Source organism: Bombus terrestris, chromosome 17 (assembly GCF_910591885.1).
Source record: "Bombus terrestris chromosome 17, iyBomTerr1.2, whole genome shotgun sequence".
NCBI classification, from domain to species: Eukaryota; Metazoa; Arthropoda; class Insecta; order Hymenoptera; family Apidae; genus Bombus; species Bombus terrestris.
In genome coordinates this window covers 2,871,663-2,890,750 of record NC_063285.1, presented here as the reverse complement: position 1 = coordinate 2,890,750, position 19,088 = coordinate 2,871,663, and the positions used below count along the sequence as shown (strand labels likewise).

General features: G+C 40.0%; 1 non-coding gene across 1 annotated transcript; it reads right to left on the bottom strand.

Annotated features, from left to right (window-relative positions):
• Nucleotides 1–351: 351 nt before the first annotated feature.
• On the bottom strand, nucleotides 352–470 carry LOC125386842. The gene has a single exon (XR_007227281.1). It is a non-coding gene; the product is annotated as a 5S ribosomal RNA (ribosomal RNA).
• Between the last annotated feature and the right edge of the window lie 18,618 nt (nucleotides 471–19,088).

Genomic DNA, 19,088 nt, shown 5'->3' with positions numbered 1-19,088 from the left:
ATTCATAATGCATTTTAATATTTTTTTTTACAGTGTGGTATCGTTCGACTTCAACTTTATTTAGTCATAACTGATAGTGTAATTTTTTAATTAATTTTAAGACCACTAAATTGGTGTATTTTACTACATATTGCACTTTATAAAAGCAGAAGAAGAGTCGCAATTAATTGGGAACAATTCTAGGTAACTGGATAAGTAAACAATAACTGATAATAACAACAACAACAACAAAAAAGGGAATGCGTTGCTAGAGTCAAAAAGGGAGATCTCCCCGTTCGGTCACTCAGTGATGTTCTTCACAGAGGGAAGACCTGATGGTTTGGTTGGCTAAGTGTTAACAAAAGTAAAAAGAGCCAACACCACACGGAGTTCCCAAGCGGTCACCCATCTAAGTACTAACCGTGCCCAGCGCTGCTTGACTTTCGTGATCGGACGAGAACGAGTACTCTCAACGCGGTATGAGCGTTGGCTGAAGTAATCAGCTTTGTTATTTCATGTTATCCAATAGACAAAATATTTAAGAAAACATACATGTATTTATGAGGATAAATGGTATTTTTTTAGACGTGCATACAGATATATAACATTTTTCCTGGCTTCGTTTCCCAAACAATGGATTGTGAAGTTCCGTCATATAGGTACGCGTATACTTAAAAAGTAGCGAGTCAAGTTTTTTTTTTATTTATTTATTAAAATTCACAATTTGTCCAATTTGGACATTTGGTGGAATTTTTTAACGGTTAAATTAGCATGTTGGTGAATACCCCCAGCGGGGTACCATCCTCGTGTTTCTTAGGTTATGTCCTTTATAAGGTCTGCTGGGTGCTTCCTTTTTAGTCTTCTGTCCATATTTATGATTTTGTATGTTTCCGCAGCTAGCCGGTTTATGTATGTTGCTATTCTTGATTTGTATTTTTCTGAGTATATCTTCGTACCTCCGTATATACGGAGTATACCTCCGTATATCTTCGTTTCTGACGTACCAACGTCCGTTTACTATTGTTCTAAGGATTTTAGCCTGTATTACCTCTATTTTGTTTATATGGCTCATTGCTGCCGTCCCCCATAGTGGTATTCCGTGCGTCCAGATTGGTTTTATGATCGTTTTATATATTTTTAATTTGTTTTCTGTGCTTAGTTTGGATTTTCGGCTTGTTAGCCAATGCATTTGTCTCCTTGTTTTCTGTATTTTTTCTACTATTGATTTGATGTGTAGTTTCCAGGTGAGTTTTTGATCTAAGTGGAGTCCTAGGTATTTGACATGCTTTGTTTGCGTTATATGCGTGCCGTTCAATAGAATGTTTGGTGGTATCTTTTTCCGTAGCGTGAATGTAATAAGGTTGCATTTATTGGGGTTTGCTTTTATTTGTTTTTCTTGTAGCCAATTTTCTATTTTTATGATATGTTCTTGTAGTATTTTGACTGCCGTTTCTGGGTTAGTATGCCTGACTAGTATAGCTGTGTCGTCCGCGAATGTCAATACTGTGCTGTTGGTAGTTGTTGGTATGTTCGCCGTGTATAATGTGTATAGTATTGGGCCTAGGACGCTTCCTTGTGGTACCCCGGCCTTGATGTCTTTAACTTGAGAATGTGTGTCCCTGATTTTTATTACGAAGGTTCTGCTGCTTAGGTAGGATTTTATTAAGTGGTGTATTTGCTCCGGGAATTGTTTCCTAATTGTTTGTAGTAGACTTTCATGGTTAATTTTATCGAATGCTTTCTCTATGTCTATAAAGAGGGCTGTGCAGTATTCCTTGTTTTCTAGTGCTACTATTATTTCGTTTATAAGCCTGTGCATTTGCTCTATCGTGGAGTGTTTGTTTCTGAAACCAAATTGGTGATCCGGTATTAGTTTTTTTGTCTCTATTATTGGTTTTATGCGGTCGTATATTATCTTTTCCAGTATTTTGGAAAATACTGGGAGCAGTGATATTGGTCTGTAAGATGCAGTTTGGTGCGAGTCTTTGCCTGGTTTATGTAACATTTTGATCTGTGCTAATTTCCATGGTTTGGGGAAGTATTGAATTCTTAGAATTGCACTGAATATTATTGTCATTAGTCTTATTCCTTTTGGCGGAAGGTTTTTCAAGATTTTACCATTGATTAGGTCGATTCCTGGCGCTTTGTTGTTTTTTGTTTTATCAATTATGTTTCTAATTTCTTGTGCCGATGTTTTAGGTATGGTGGTAACCTTGTCGGTTGTGGTAATAGTAGTTTGTGGATCCTCCTCCGTATGACCTTTGAGGTTGCTGTTGTTGATAATGTGTGGTGTGAATGTGTTGCAGAGGTGGTTGGAGAATTCTTCAGCTTGTTCTTCGTTGCTTCTTGCCCATGTGTTATCTGCTTTTCTGATTGCCGGGACGGGTATTATTGGCTTCCTTATTTTTTTCGTGGCTTTCCATAGTGAATAGTTGGTGTTCTCGTGTGTGGAGAGTGTCCCTATGAACTTTGCGAATTCGTTATCGTTGTGCTCCTTTATTTTGTTTTTTATTTCCTTTGCAAGTTTGTTTAAGTGTTTTTTGTTTTCTCGGGTTCTGTATTTTTGCCATTTTGCTTTTGCTTTTCTTTTTTCTTTGATTTTGTCGAGTATTTCTTGCGGGATTGTTATTGTTTGTCTGCTGGTTGGTTCGGGAATAGTGGTTGTCCTTGCTGCTTCCTGAATAGTTGCTGTCAATGTTGCTACTGCCTGTTCTATGTGTTCAGGAGTTTTTAACGGGATGTTGCAGTTTATTTTGCTTTCTATTATTTCTTTGAAAGTTTGCCATTTGGTGGTTTTATTGCATAGTGTTTCTGGTTTGCTATAGTGAATTGGTTTGTTTCTGTATTCAATTATTATGGGTGTATGATCGGAGCTGAGCTCGAGGTTGGGTGTTATTTTTAGTTTATTTGTGTTTAGTCCCCTTGTAACTGCAAAGTCCAGAAGATCTGGTTTTTTGTTCAGGTCAGTCGGCCAATGTGTCGGTGTTCCTGTGGATAATATATTCAGGTGATTATTTCTAATGTATTTTTCCAGTGTTCTGCCTCGAGGTGTAATGTTTCTTGGCTCCCAAAGCGTGTGCTTTGAGTTGTAGTCTCCCGTTGCGATGTACTTGTCCCCTAGGTCCTGGAAGTATTCTTCCCACATTTGTGTTGTTATTTTGTGTCGCGGAGGCACATATACTGCTGACAACTGGAAGTAGTTGCTGCTAGTTTGAACTGTAACAGTGGTTGCTTGTAAATATTCTTTGTTAACTTGGCTGTGTAGATAATGTTTGATATCGTTTCTGACTATCACTGCTGTCCCTCCGTGAGCTTTTCCTGAGGGGTGTTTGGTATCATACATGGTGTAGTATGGTATTTGCAAGTAGCTTTTTGTAGTGAAGTGTGTTTCTGAGACAAGTAGTATGTTTATATTATTATTGTATATGAATGTTTTAGTTTCGAGGGCCCGTTGTTGTAGGCCGTTTGAGTTCCAGGCTGCTATTTTTAGAGTGTCCGTTTTTATTTTTTGCTTAGCACGTTTGTAATTAGTTGTAGCATGACTGTGATTTGTTGGGTTTGCTGTTTGAGTACTGCGTTTTGTTCGCTTATCATTCTGGTTAGCATTTCGGTGTTCTTTCTGGATTGTTTGAGCAGTTCTTTGATTTCTGCAGTGTCATTGTTACTATTGCTGTGGTATTGGTTGTGTGTATGTGTTGGTTGGCTGGTTACTTGAGCATAGCTTAGACCACCAATGGTGTTAGTGCTGATAGGTTTGGTGTTTATTGCTTGCTCTGTATTTGGTATTATTTTAGGTTTTGTGCTGTCCTGATGGGTTTGTGTGTTAGTGCTTGTCCTGCTTCGTAGGGGCGGGAACAGTTTACGTTGTAATTGTTTTCTTACTTCACATCCTTTATAGCTGGCTGGGTGGTTTCCGTTACAGTTGAAGCATTTAACTTTTTCTATTTTTCCAGAATATGATGCCCACCTTATGTTCACGAGTTAAATGGAACAGCTGAGCGCTACAATAGAACAATCATGAATTCCGCTAGATGCTTATTACATAATTCAAAACTAAATATTAAATATTGGCCGGAAATAGTTATGTTGAGGTTATTCGTTATATAAAGAGAGAACGCGTGGATAAAGTGTAAAATACAAAATATATATTTGATTTAATAGTGAAATACAGAAATAAAATTTGAGCTGGTCCAGATCCGCACGCTAGCAATGGTACTTTACAACTGAAAACCCCGAAGCCAATGTCGCCTGTCTACTGTTTATGGTTTGCCTCCCTGCTATTCTTTTGTCTATATACTGTCGATGGCTTCAGCGCTTGAGAAAGCTAAAAAGACGAGATGTGGAGTTTTCCTAGAAGTGGCGACCACTTCAACACCCTCCCCAAAACTCTACATCCCTACAAACAATTATATCTTAATATTTTTCTAACTCTCGTCGTAAATATCTGAACCTTGATTTTGTCAATGTCTTCACAAATACATTTTCCAGCTGCCTTTCTCTTTTCCATTCAAATTAATTTATTACTAAAAACAAATTACGAGAAGACTAAACAGATCATGTAGAGTTTTTTTTTTAGAAGTGATAGTCACTTCGACACCCTCCATAAAAACTCTACATCTCTATAAACAATTACCTCTTAACATCTTTTTTATTTTTCAAACCTAACTTTTGTCTTAAATATTCAAATCTTGGTTTTGACAACGCCTTTGTACATATATCTGCCAGTTGCTCTTCGCTTGTTACATATGTTACATCAATTTCGCCTCTATTGTATAAATCTCGCAAGAAATAATATCTTACGTCAATATGCTTACGTCTTTGATGGAATTCTGGAATCTTAATTAATTTTACGGCACTAGTATTGTCTATACGTAGCATATACTTAAAGATCTCTATTTTACGTTCAAAAAATATTTTCTTTAGCCACATAATTTCTTTCGCTCCTGAGACTGCACTGACATACTCAGCTTCTGTTGTGGATAGAGCTACACATTGTTTTCGCTCACATTGCCATGTAATGGCCGCATTCGCATACTTACATACAACGCCTGATGTCGACTTTCTTGTTTCTTTGTCGCCTGCATAGTCAGCATCGCTAAAGGTTTCCAGACCGCCTGCTTTGTATATAAGAATCCCATGTCTGCGGTCCCTTTTATCTAGCGCAAAATTCGTTTGACTAATTTCCACTGATACTCGTTTGGATTCTCTAAATGTCTCGACGCTATATTTATTGCAAAACTGATATCTGGCCTACTTACGGTTTGTAAAAACATTAAGTTTCCTACGGCTTCTCTGTATGGTGCATTACACTCATTATTGTCTATGTTACTTTCGCTCCAATTAGTCTCGATAGGTGTAGAAACACCGTTTGCCCCATTCATATTAAATTTTTCTAACATTCTTTCGATATACCTGCTCTGATGAATGAATATTGAACCATTTTGTAATCTATTAATTTCAAGTCCAAGAAAACTCTTTACTTCTTTCGAACTCATAATTTTGAATTCTTTATTTAAATCACTGAAAAATTTATCGATTAGAGATTTGTCTGAAGCTGCTACCAATCCATTGTCTACGTATATGGTCATCAGCATTAATTTGTCATCTTCTGTATAAATATAAAAACAAGGATCTGCGTTACTCTGATAGAATTTTACAACATCTTGGAGACTGCTTTAAGCCATATAGACTTTTTAGTAATTTATAAACGCGATTCGTAACCATCATCATAACCTTTAGGTTGTTTCATATAGATGTCTTCTTTCAGACTTCCATATAAAAATGCGGTTTTAATGTCAAACTGTTCAAAGTGTAAATTATTTTTGGCAGCAATACCGAGCATTAATCTAATTGTGTCAAACCGAGCAACGGGACTATAGGTTTCCTTATAATCTATGCCTTCTTTCTGTGAATACCGTTTTATTACAAGTCGCGCTCTGTATCGTTCCTAATTGTCCGGATTTAGCTTTACCGTTAAAACCCACCTATTACTAAGTATCTTTTGATCTTTTGGTTTTTCTACAAGAATCCACGTCTTATTTTCGTAGTGCGATTTCATTTCATCATTCATAACCGTTTCCCATAACTCTTTCTTTTCAGATCTCATCGCTTCGTTAAAATCCACCGGTAATTTTTCCGCTACGTACGTTACTGGGCTACCATAAAAATCGGTTCGTTTGATCTTACCTCTATCTCTCAATTGTCTCACATTCTCGCTAGTTATAAAAGGTTGTTTTTCAGGTTCACTCTCTGCACTTTCGTACTTACATGCTCTATCGCTCTGTGCATACACATCTTCGCGTTCCACAATTTTCGGTAAACTTAAATTAACACATTTTCCAGTTTCTAGTTCGGGCTTAAATATTACGTCACGGCTCAATATTACATTTCTTACGGTCGGCACGTACACTCGATAGCCTCGTCCGTCATCTAGATAGCCTACCAAATATCCTTTGTTAGCCTTTTTGTCCAATTTTCTTCTCTTTTCCGCAGGTATGTGTGCAAAGCACTCAGTACCAAAAACCCTAAACTTTTCTATATCTGGCGGTTTCCCGTACCACAGTTCATATGGTGTTTTCTTGTCTTGTCTTGTCGGCTCGGTCTTATTTATGACATGCACTGCAGTGTTCATGGCTTCGGCCCATAAAAACAGCGGTAGATTAGATTTCGAATATAACATCGACCGTCCTGCTTCTACTATTGTTCTATTTTCTCTTTCTGCGACGCCATTCTGTTCAGGAGTGTATGGGACGTTAATCGTATGTTTAATTCCCTGACTTCTTAAAAATTCTTTAACCTCTTTATTTTTTAATTCTTTCCCTCCATCACTATGAATTTCCTTGATCTTATCATTGAATTGTTTTTCGACTTCTAGGCAAAAAGTTCTTAACTTTTCGATTACTTCTGACTTATGTCGTAAGAAGTAAATCTTTGTGAATTTAGAAAAATCATCTTTAAACGCAAGAAAATACAATTTCTTGCCTAATGACTCGACTTCCATAGGTCCACATACATCCGTATAAATAATTTCGCGAGGTTTAGTCGCACGCTTGATTTTCTCGTGAAAACTCGATCTATGATGTTTCCCGTACGCGCAACCTTCACAGAAAAAGTTACTATCCTCTACAACTTTTATATTCGAATTCTTTAAAAAATCCTTAACGTGTCTGATGTTTCGATGACATAGCCATTCGTGCCATAACTGCAGTGTGTCCGCGTTTGACTCCGCTCTATTGCTAAGATTACAAACTGACGGTATGATAACTCGCATATCGACCTTATATAAATTTCCGATAACAGAACCCCTTGCTATTATTTTCTGATTCTGTAAAAACATACAGTTTATCCCTTCCCTTAAGATACAGAAATCTATGCCTCTTCTTGTGACGGATCTAATGGAAAATAGATTTCTTTTCATACCTGGTACATACAAGACATCGTTCATTGTACATGCTACCCATTTGCCGTCCACAAAAGTCTCTACCTTGATTTTTCCTTTGCCGTACGCATCCATGAACGGTACCATCGCCGATTTCTATCTTCACCGTGTTATCGAATTTTTCGAAGACGCTAAACCATTCTTGTCGTCCTGTCATGTGATTCGTAGCTCCTGAGTCGATTATCCAAGCATCATGGTTTGCCACTTGTATCGTTGAGGTGCTTCCTAATAGACCAATTCCGCTGTGATCTCGATTTTCATTTCTGGGTTCCTAGTTGTCTCTACTGTTGTTTCCTTTCTTATTTTTAAACCAATTTTTGTTATTGTTCCCTTTTCCATTTGCATGTAAAGCATCTAAAACAATCCTTCTTTAGATGGCCAACTTTTCCACAGTTGAAACAGCTTGGTCCTTGTTTCTCGTATTCAGGTTTGCTTGACTGCTTCTGCTGTTCCCTTTTGTAATTGTTGCCTTTTGTTACCAGAGCCACCGATGTTTCCTGGTCGTCTTTTTTCCATGTGATTTCTTCCGCCATCAACCTGATACTAAGCCTGTCTAAGGTCTTCTTTTCTTCTTCCACCGAATCCCACGCACTGTGAAAATGGTCAAATTTGTTCGGTAACACCGATAAAATGCGTGTTATCAGCATTTTCTCGCCAATTTCGCTCCCAAGAGCTTTCATCTTCGCCGCTATCAATTCCAACTTTGATAAGTTGTAAGATACATTTTCAGATTCTTCCTATTTAAAATTGAAGAAATGCTTCTGGACCATACTTAGATTCTCATCCGACTTCATGTCATATACTGTATTCAACTTTTTCCACATTTCATGTGCTGTTGTGCAACATAAAAGAAGATCCAACGGTTTCCTTCCTACTGAGGTCACAATTAATTTTCTCGCTAACCGATTAGCCTTAGAAAATTTTCTACGGGCGATTTCTTTCTCCGCATTGTTACCTGGATGACACAGATTCCCTTCACACATGTTGATCAGGTCATCTTCCTCCAAAAGTGTATGCATGACAAAACGCCACTGGAGTCAGTTTTCTGCGTGTGCCCGTATCTTTGGCACCTTTTACATTGCACTATCTCCTTTTTGATTTGCGGTGGTTCGAATTTTACGATGGCGTTCATTAGGCGACTGGTGTTGTATATTTCCTTGTTGTTGGGTTTCTGTTTTAGGTCAATAAAGAATAGGGATAACGGGTCTTTCTTGACTCTATGCCTTATGTTGCTGACATTGATGACTTCGTGGCCGAGTTTAGATAGTTCGGATTTTAGGTCGTCGATGTCTGCGGAGTGGTGGATGTTTCGTAGCACCACCCGAAAAGGTCTTTCTTCTTTGAGTTGGTAGGTGTGGAAATTGGCGTTCAGGGCCCTAAGTGTTTTGGTGAGTTTCCTGTAGGCTTCTGGATTTGTCGGCAGGATTTTGACTTGGTTGTTGGTAATCTTCAGGTTGTAGTCCTCCTTGGAGATATCTCTCTCTAAGGACTTGATCATTGTCTGGATGTCGATGACATCATTGACAAATATTGGTGGGGGAGGGGGGCTTCACTGTGCTTGTTGGTTTGGTGGCGGGCCTGCGATTTCCATGGCGTCGTTTGCGGAATCTAGTATTGCGAACCTATTGTGGGTGTTGATTTGTGTTGTTTGCTGTTGGTTTGAGTTTGTGTTTGGTGATTCAATTTTGCGTGTTTTCGCCTTATTGGCGTCGTTGGCGCGTGGGGGTAATTTCATCGATTTTTCTTTTGTTTTTTCCACATATTAATAAATCATCTACGAATAGAATTAAGTATATAACATCATCGTTCTCATACTTCATATACAGACAATAATTATTCTCACTTCTTTGAAAACCTAATTTTTTTATATACTCGTCGAAACATTCATACCAAACTCTTGAACTTTCACACAATCCATATAACGCCTTTGATAGTTTACATACTTTCCCGTTTTTATCGTTGTAACCCATAGGTTGTTTTACAAATACTTCCGATTTTATAGTTCCGTTTAGGAATGCTGTTTCTACATCCATTTGCATAATTATCAAACCACATTGACAACAATAAGATAGTAATAACTTCAGCGTTTGCATTTTTGCTACTGGAGAGCATAAATCTTCCAGTATTTCCTTTTGTTGGAAGCCTCGAACAACTAGTCGCGCTTTCTTACGATTATCGGATTTATTCGTATATACCCATTTCAAATCTAATACCTTTTTCTCTTTTGGTTTCTCTACTAATTGCCAGGTTTTATTTTTGACTAAACTATTTATTTCTCGATCCATTGCTTCCTTCCATGATCTGCTATCATCTCCACATAAAGCTTCTTCATAGGTTTGAGGACTGTCTGCGCTAACTACATTCACATAAATGAAATATGAGCTCGTTTGGCCATATCTTTGAGGTTTCTTTGTTTCCCGTCCTGACCTTCTCAAATTATTTTCTATGTCCTCAAGTTTTTCTTCTGATTCGTTATTTAAGTTTCTCTCCTTTTTTATTACAACCTGCGCGACCTTTTTGTTACTTGTTTCACATTCATGATTTTCGTTTATATCCGAATATTCGTCAAAATCCCTTTCCGTTTCATTATCTGATTTATCCTTTCCTTGAAATCCTACTAAACTTTCATTTTCACCTATAAATACTACGTGTCTTGCAATTATAATTTTATTATTAACTAAGATTCCATATCTAACGTTTTCATAACCTACAAGTATTCCAATATCTGCCTTTTTGTCCCACTTCGAATTTCTTTTAATTTCAGGTATTCTTACGAAAACTCTACTTCCGTACAATCCTAAATTATTTATATTCGGTTTCCTTCTTAACAATATTTCGACTGGTGTTTTACTTTCATACATTTTCGAAATGGTTCTATTTTTTAAGTACGCCGCGGTTCTATCTTGTTTAAGTGGTCACCGCTTCTAGGAAAACTCCACATCTGGTCTTTTTAGTTTTCTCAAGCGCTGAAGCCATCGACAGTACATAGACAAAAGAATAGCAGGGAGGCAGACCATAAACAGTAGACAGGCGACGTTGGCTTCGGGGTTTTCAGTTATAAAGTAACACTGCTAGCGTGCGGATCTGGACCAGCTCAAATTGTATTTCTGTATTTCACTATTAAATCAAATATATATTTTGTATCTTACACTTTATCCACGCGTTTTTCTCTCTTTATATACCGAATAACCTCAACAGGTTATGGGCCCAGGGCTGTAAAGTGTAAGATAGTAACGCGAAGTGAATAAATTGTCAAAGTATTGTGCTTAGTAAAGTAAGTGATAGTGCTAAAATGGAATCAGCAAGTGCGAAGATGTTACGTGGCGGAGAAAACTGACTCCAGTGGCGTTTTGTCATGCATACACTTTTGGAGGAAGATGACCTGATCAACATGTGTGAAGGGAATCTGTGTCATCCAGGTAACAATGCGGAGAAAGAAATCGCCCGTAGAAAATTTTTTAAGGCTAATCGGTTAGCGAGAAAATTAATTGTGACCTCAGTAGGATGGAAACCGTTGGATCTTCTTTTATGTTGCACAACAGCACATGAAATGTGGAAAAAGTTGAATACAGTATATGACATGAAGTCGGATGAGAATCTAAGTATGGTCCAGAAGCATTTCTTCAATTTTAAATAGGAAGAATCTGAAAATGTATCTTACAACTTATCAAAGTTGGAATTGATAGCGGCGAAGATGAAAGCTCTTGGGAGCGAAATTGGCGAGAAAATGCTGATAACACGCATTTTATCGGTGTTACCGAACAAATTTGACCATTTTCACAGTGCGTGGGATTCGGTGGAAGAAGAAAAGAAGACCTTAGACAGGCTTAGTACCAGGTTGATGGCGGAAGAAATCACATGGAAAAAAGACGACCAGGAAACATCGGTGGCTCTGGTAACAAAAGGCAACAATTACAAAAGGGAACAGCAGAAGCAGTCAAGCAAACCTGAATACGAGAAACAAGGACCAAGCTGTTTCAACTGTGGAAAAGTTGGCCATCTAAAGAAGGATTGTTTTAGATGCTTTACATGCAAATGGAAAAGGGAACAATAACAAAAATTGGTTTAAAAATAAGAAAGGAAACAACAGTAGAGACAACTAGGAACCCAGAAATGAAAATCGAGATCACAGCGGAATTGGTCTATTAGGAAGCACCTCAACGATACAAGTGGCAAACCATGATGCTTGGATAATCGACTCAGGAGCTACGAATCACATGACAGGACGACAAGAATGGTTTAGCGTCTTCGAAAAATTCGATAACACGGTGAAGATAGAAATCGGCGATGGTACCGTTCATGGATGCGTACGGCAAAGGAAAAATCAAGGTAGAGACTTTTGTGGACGGCAAATGGGTAGCATGTACAATGAACGATGTCTTGTATGTACCAGGTATGAAAAGAAATCTATTTTCCATTAGATCCGTCACAAGAAGTGTTGAGAGATGCTCAGTTGGTATGACCGCTAGTTACTAAAAGGTTACTAGGGTTATGTTGGTACGACTACTCACGACGCTCTTTTGTCTTAGGAGTCGACCACGTGTTAATTGCTAAGACGCATTGGGAGAGATTAGACGTTTGCTGTGTGATTTGGTGTTTTGTACAAGAGAGAAAATAAAAGGTGTGATAACCAATCCGAGTGGATCAGCTTGATTATCAACCCCAACCTATATAAAAGAACAGGTTATGGCCCCAGAGCAGTAAACTGCGGCAGGAGAGATATATATTTTTGAGTTTTGAATTTTTTGTGTGAAATTATCCGAGGAGAAAGCACACTATGTCCGACCAAGAAAGCATGGCCGATGTGGACAGGGAGATGAACCCAATCTTGAGGAAAGGAAATTACGAATACTGGAGAACAATGACGGAAGCTTCGTTGGTTTTTCTGGGCTGCTGGGATGCCGTACAGCCAGGATTTACGCCAGCGGAAATGATGAAGCCAGAATGTATAAAGATGGACAACAAAGCACGTGCGTATATTTTCCGGCATGTACGCCCCCAATACCTTGGGGATATCAGGACCCGGAAAACAGCAAGGGAGTGCTGGAAGGCATTAGAAAATATCCACGGGAGATCCACGGCGATGGACATTGTATTATGCATGCGAGAACTAGGAACAATGGAGAAGACCCCTAGCATGGACGTGTCCGAGTATTGCGGGAGGATACAAGATCTATGCGACAAATTATCCAGCGTAGGTATAAAAATCGAAGACCACGTTAGGGCGTGTTTTCTCTTAGCCGGCCTCGTGGCGGACCCAGATTACTCAACCTATCTCAGAACATCGAGAATCGATAAGGATCTGAGCGCGAGTGTTGTAAAATCTGATTTATTACTCGAGGAGAGGAGACTCGATGCGGCGGAAGGATCATCCGAAAGGGGCAGCGCAATGGCGACCCGGAAACAAGGGAAGTCCAAGCAGCACAAAGATGGCGCCAGGCCGAAGACAAAGGACGCACATGATCAGAAGTGCTACATATGTGGCAAAATGGGTCACATATCGTATCAATGCCGAGACCAAAAGGGAGACAAGGAGGAAAGGAACCAGAAGGAGAAAAGGAGGGATAGAGGATCGGAAGAAAGGCCAAGGTCTAAGGGACTTATATCGACTCTGGCTTTGTCTTCGATCAGCCATATGAGTAGGGGGATGATAAGTTACCTGGACTCAGGCGCCTCAAACCACATGACACCGGACAGACACCGATTCGTAGAATTCACGCCCGCGACGGGACAGATCAGAATCGGCAAGGGGTACCTGGAAGTCAAGGGAAGGGGAACAATCATCGTAAGGATGGCGGAGTCCTGTGGTGGCTGGATGCTATCCCTATCCAACGCTCTATGGGTGCCCGAGCTAGACGTAAATCTAATTTCGGTTAGACAACTAGCAAAAAAGGGCGTCACCACGGTGTGCACTAGGGATGAAGCCATTGGAACACACGATGACGGAGATGTCGTATTCAACTCAAAGGTTGGAGACGACGTATACTATCTGGAGACAATACCTGCGGAGGAGCACATGGCAGGCCTCTCCGTGGAGCATGATCAGGAGAAAGCTAGCCAGGATGAAGGAGACATTGAGGTCATTGAGGCAAGGGCATACAAGGGTACCACGTCGTGACACGAGACATTGGGTCACTTGCATGGAAATGCAATGAGAAAGATTCCCATAGAAAGTGTGAAGGAGGAGTCCAAGAGACAAGACGAGCTATGTGGAGTCTGCGTAAAAGGAAAGATGACAAAGGTGCCATTCCCGAAGACAGCCCACAACATGTGCCAACGTCCTCTAGAAATCGTACACAGCGATGTCAGTGGCAGAGCCCAGTGCAAACCGTTAGGTGGAGGTAATTATTTTGCAACGTTCATAGATGATTTCTCCAGGTACATGTACGTTAGGATCATCAGTAGGAAGAGCGAGGTATTCAGGTGCTTCAAGGAATACCAGATGGAAGTAGAAGCCCTACATCAATCGAGAATCTGTGCCCTTCAGACAGATAACGGAGGAGAGTATACAGGGGTTGACTTTGAGAACTATTTAAAGGAGAGAGGTATCTTGCACAGAAAGACCGTTCCGAGGAACCCTGAGCAAAATGGAGTTTCAGAACGGGCGAACAGGACATTGGTCGAGATGTCTAGATGCCTACTAATCCAATCAGGGCTCCCTGACTATCTGTGGGGAGAAGCGGTGAACACTGCATGCCATATCAGGAACCTATGCCCATCCACTGCTATCGGAGATAAGATCCCACTAGAACTGTGGAAAGGTAAGGGATGCGACATCCAAGGGGAGATCGATAGGCTAAGGGTATTCGGATGCAGGGTCTGGTACCTAAAAAGCCCAGGTGAAGGTAAATTCGACAGCAGGGCAGATGAAGGGATATTTGTAGGTTATGACAGACAGGTCAAGGGATGTAGAATCTACCTACCGAAGACCAAAAGGGTAATAATTTCTTGTCATGTCAGGTTCGAGGAAAACGTATTCCCCTATAAGCGTATGAAAGTGGATGCAAGGAATATCAAAAGGAGATTCACCGAATGGATATGGGACGTTGAAGACTTCGAACTCCAAGGAGGAGGTAATACAACCGATATAGAGACTCAAAGCGACGGTGAAAACGATGAGGGACACAGTGACTACTTCCTGGATAGCCTAACAAATGAAAACAGTCAGCAAGAAGTTGTGAGTGCACCAATCGTACCTAGGAGATCAGCGAGGTTGCACAAACCAAAGACGTGCAATAGTTGTGCCTGTGTTGCGACAGCTTGTAGAAAGCAAGGTTCATGTGAGTCAGTGAATGTGCACGATGCTCTAAAGGGGCCAGATGCTCAAAAGTGGACAGATGCAATTGCGAAGGAGTTAGAAAATCTAGCGAACAAAGATGTGTGGGATATAGTGAAGAGACCTTTAGATAGAAATGTGATAGATTGTAGGTGGGTGCTAGTCATGAAAAGAGACCCAGATAGGCATAAAGCTAGACTTGTAGCCCAAGGATTCTGGCAAAGGCCTGGATAGACTATTCCGAAACCTTTAGCCCAATAGTAAAGCGTAGGACACTAAGGATATTGCTTGCTCTGTGTGCGGAGAATGAGTGGTGTTACGAACACATTGATGTGGAGTGTGCGTATCTAAACAGTCCTTTGGACGAGGACATATATATGGAGCAACCTGATTTCTACAAAGTTCCGGGGAAGGATAGAACTCAGTATGTGTGTAAGCTTAAAAAGAGTTTATATGGTTTGAAGCAAGCGGGGAGAGTGTGGTTTAAGTATATAAATTGTATCTTGAGAGATATGAATCTGAACCCATGTGTGAGTGATCCATGCATGTATGTGAATACATCCAAGGATCTCATTGTGGCTGTGTATGTGGATGATATCCTCGTATTCGGTACGGAGGCTATGATTCACACGTTCAAAACTAGGATTAAGGAGAAACTAGATGTGAGGATGCTAGGAAGCGATACTCAATTCCTATCCATCCACTTGAGTAAGCCAAACAGCACTACCGTGGTGTTCGACCAATCCATGCAGATAAGTCAAATGTTGGAGCTGTTTGACATTACTCAAGAGGTTGGAGTGTCTACACCACTAGCTAAGGAGTGCGAGGCTGGTCTAGACATTGTGGATAGTGAACCAATAGACAATAAGTTGTACGAACAGGCTGTGGGGCATATAATGTACATCGCTACAGTAAGCCGTCCTGATGTCGCGTGTGCAATATGAAAATTAAGCCAAAGATGTGCGAATACGACGGTGTCTGACTGGAAGGCAGTGAAACGTGTTTTTAGGTACCTGTTGAAAACTAAAGACTTAAAGTTAGTATACCAAAGGACAGGGCAACCTCTAAAGGTGTTTTGTGATTCAGACTTTGCAGGCTGTGCAATAGATAGGAAGTCTAGAAGCGGTTATGTTTTTATACTTGCTGGTGGAGCGGTGTCTTGGTTGTCGAAGAAACAACCAATCATATCTCAATCGACATGCGAGGCAGAGTTTGTAGCGATGCAAGAGGCAGCTAGAGACTCTGTGCGGATGTCCTTATTATTAAGGGAGTTAGGTCAATCGTCATATTGTCCGCGTCCATGCAAAATTTTTTGTGACAACATTGGAGCGATCTCATGGTCCAAGGATGAAGTAGTGGCCGAGAGTTCTAAACATGTTCAAGTGCGTTACTTTTATGTTAAGAACTGCGTGTCGAAAGGGATACTGGATTATATCTACATATCTAGTTCTGAGAATGTTGCCGACATTCTTACCAAAGGGTTAAATAGAGTTAAGACCCAGTATTTTATCAAAGCTATGGGGCTCTTGGAAACTAGCGATCAAAGGGGAGTGTTGAGAAATGCTCAGTTGGTATGACCGCTAGTTACTAAAAGGTTACTAGGGTTATGTTGGTACGACTCCTCACGACGCTCTTTTGTCTTAGGAGTCGACCACGTGTTAATTGCTAAGACGCATTGGGAGAGATTAGACGTTTGCTGTGTGATTTGGTGTTTTGTACAAGAGAGAAAATAAAAGGTGTGATAACCAATCCGAGTGGATCAGCTTGATTATCAACCCCAACCTATATAAAAGAACAAGAAGAGGCATTGATTTCTGTATTTTAAGGGAAGGGATAAACTGTATGTTTTTACAAAATCGGAAAATAATAGTAAGGGGTTCTGTTATCGGAAATTTATATAAGGTCGATATGCGAGTTATCATACCGTCAGTTTGTAATCTTAGCAATAGAGCGGAGTCAAACGCGGACACACTGCAGTTATGGCACAAACGGCCATGTCATCGAAACATCAGACACGTTAAGGATTTTTTAAAGAATTCGAATATAAAAGTTGTAGAGGATAGTAACTTTTTCTGTGAAGGTTGCGCAATACGGGAAACATCATAGATCGAGTTTTCACGAGAAAATCAAGCGTGCGACTAAACCTCGCGAAATTATTTATACGGATGTATGTGGACCTATGGAAGTCGAGTCATTAGGCAAGAAATTGTATTTTCTTGCGTTTAGAGATGATTTTTCCAAATTCGCAAAGATTTACTTCTTACGACATAAGTCAGAAGTAATCGAAAAGTTAAGAACTTTTTGCCTAGAAGTCGAAAATCAATTCAATGATAAGATCAAAGAAATTCATAGTGATGGAGGGAAAGAATTCAAAAATAAAGAGGTTAAAGAATTTGTAAGAAGTCAGGGTATTAAACATACGATTAACTTCCAGCGGAAAGGCCCACGGCGGCACCGGAATCATAATCAAATCAAACATTAAGCACTACGAACCATTCCAGAAAGACTACCTCCAAGCAACAAACGTAGCAATAGAAGACTGTCATGGTACAATCACCACGTCAGCTGTATACTGCCCTCCCAGACACTCCATCGCCAAAGAAGACTTCGACTACTTCCTGGACACCCTGGGCAATAGATTCATAGCCGGAGGAGACTACAATGCTAAACACACCCAATGGGGTAGCAGACTGATTACAGTAAGAGGCAAAAACCTCCTCAACAGCATAATAACCAACAACCTCAACTACCTTACCACATACGAACCCACATACTGGCCCACCGACACAAACAAAATACCCGATCTCCCTGATTTCCTCATAACTAAAAATATCTCGTCAAGACACGTCCAAATCAATTCCTCGGCTGATCTCTCCTCTGATCACTCCCCCGTGATAGTAACAGTCAGTTCAACTATCATCGAGAATACACCTAATGGCTCTATTCATAACCAACACACCAACTGGCAGCTCTTTAGAGAAGTCTTTACACACACAACTTCAGCCTCAACTTCACTAAAAACCAATGAAGAAATCGAAGCAGCCACAGAATACCTAAACACGAGCATAATAAACGCTATCCGCTTCTCCACACCGGCAAAAACGTCCATCAGCAAACACGAATATCCCCAGTACATATTAAAAAAAATAGCAGAAAAACGTAGACTAAGAAGGATATGGCAGACCTATAGAACACCGGAGGACAAACGCAAACTAAACAACGCAACTAGAAAACTATCCAAAACCAAAGAAAACTACAATAATGACCGTTTTCACAAATATCTCACCAGCCTGTCCCCCACAGCCGACTCAAACTACTCACTATGGAAAGCCTCCAGGAAACTCACGCGCCCCCCACAAATAATACCTCCAATCCGCCGTCCGCAGGGTGGATGGGCGCGTAGCCCTATAGAAAAAGCCAACCTATTTGCCAAACACTTGACTGAAGTATTCCAACCCCATTCCTCCATAGCTGCAGCGGACGTCACCGAATACCTGCTCACTCCCTTCCAAATGTCCCCTCCTATTCAACCCTTCACTTCTGCAGAGATCATAGAAGCAATCAGTCGCCTAAACCCCAAGAAAGCAGCAGGTCACGACCTAATAGGAAATAAAGCAATCAAGGAACTTCCCATAAAAGGGATTGCACTCATCGCATCAATCTTTAACGCCATCCTCCGCCTTGAACACTTTCCTAAGGCGTGGAAAATCTCACTTATCACTCTCATCCCCAAACCCGGTAAACCAATATATGAAACCAGCAATATAAAACTATTACAATATAAAACTATTATAATCCATGCCATTGTATCACGCCAAATTAAGTTACTGAAAATTCTCAACGAGAATTGATTGCAAATATTCTAATAAATAAAAAAAAACGCGTTTAGCCAAACCGGCTAGCAGCGGAAACGTTCAAAACCATAAACATGGATAGAAGGCTAAAAAGGAAGCACCCAGCAAACCTCACAAATGATATGACCTAGCGAAACCGAGGATGGTTTACATGTTAATATAACTGTTAATATAACTGTTAAAAAATTCTACCAAATGTCCAAATTGGACAAATTGTGAATACAAATAATAAATAAAAAAAAGAGAAAAAGAAAACGAAAACTCGCGTTATCCTCTTCTACGTTGAGCATATCGAAGATCTCAGTTTTTAGAACAGTCTCTACCTCCCTATAACTGCAACACTTGAGTTTCGACTTTTGTGCAAATACCGAATGTTTCTTATATGTGTGAGGTGGTATGTCGTGATAGGTGCAGAAGGAATACTCCGATGTTCAACAAAAAGTTTATTACTTATAACAATCAACGAGTCAATAATTCATACGATTCACACTTAACGATTAACCATCGAGAGTTTATAATCGCGTGTCTCGGCTTGTGTTTG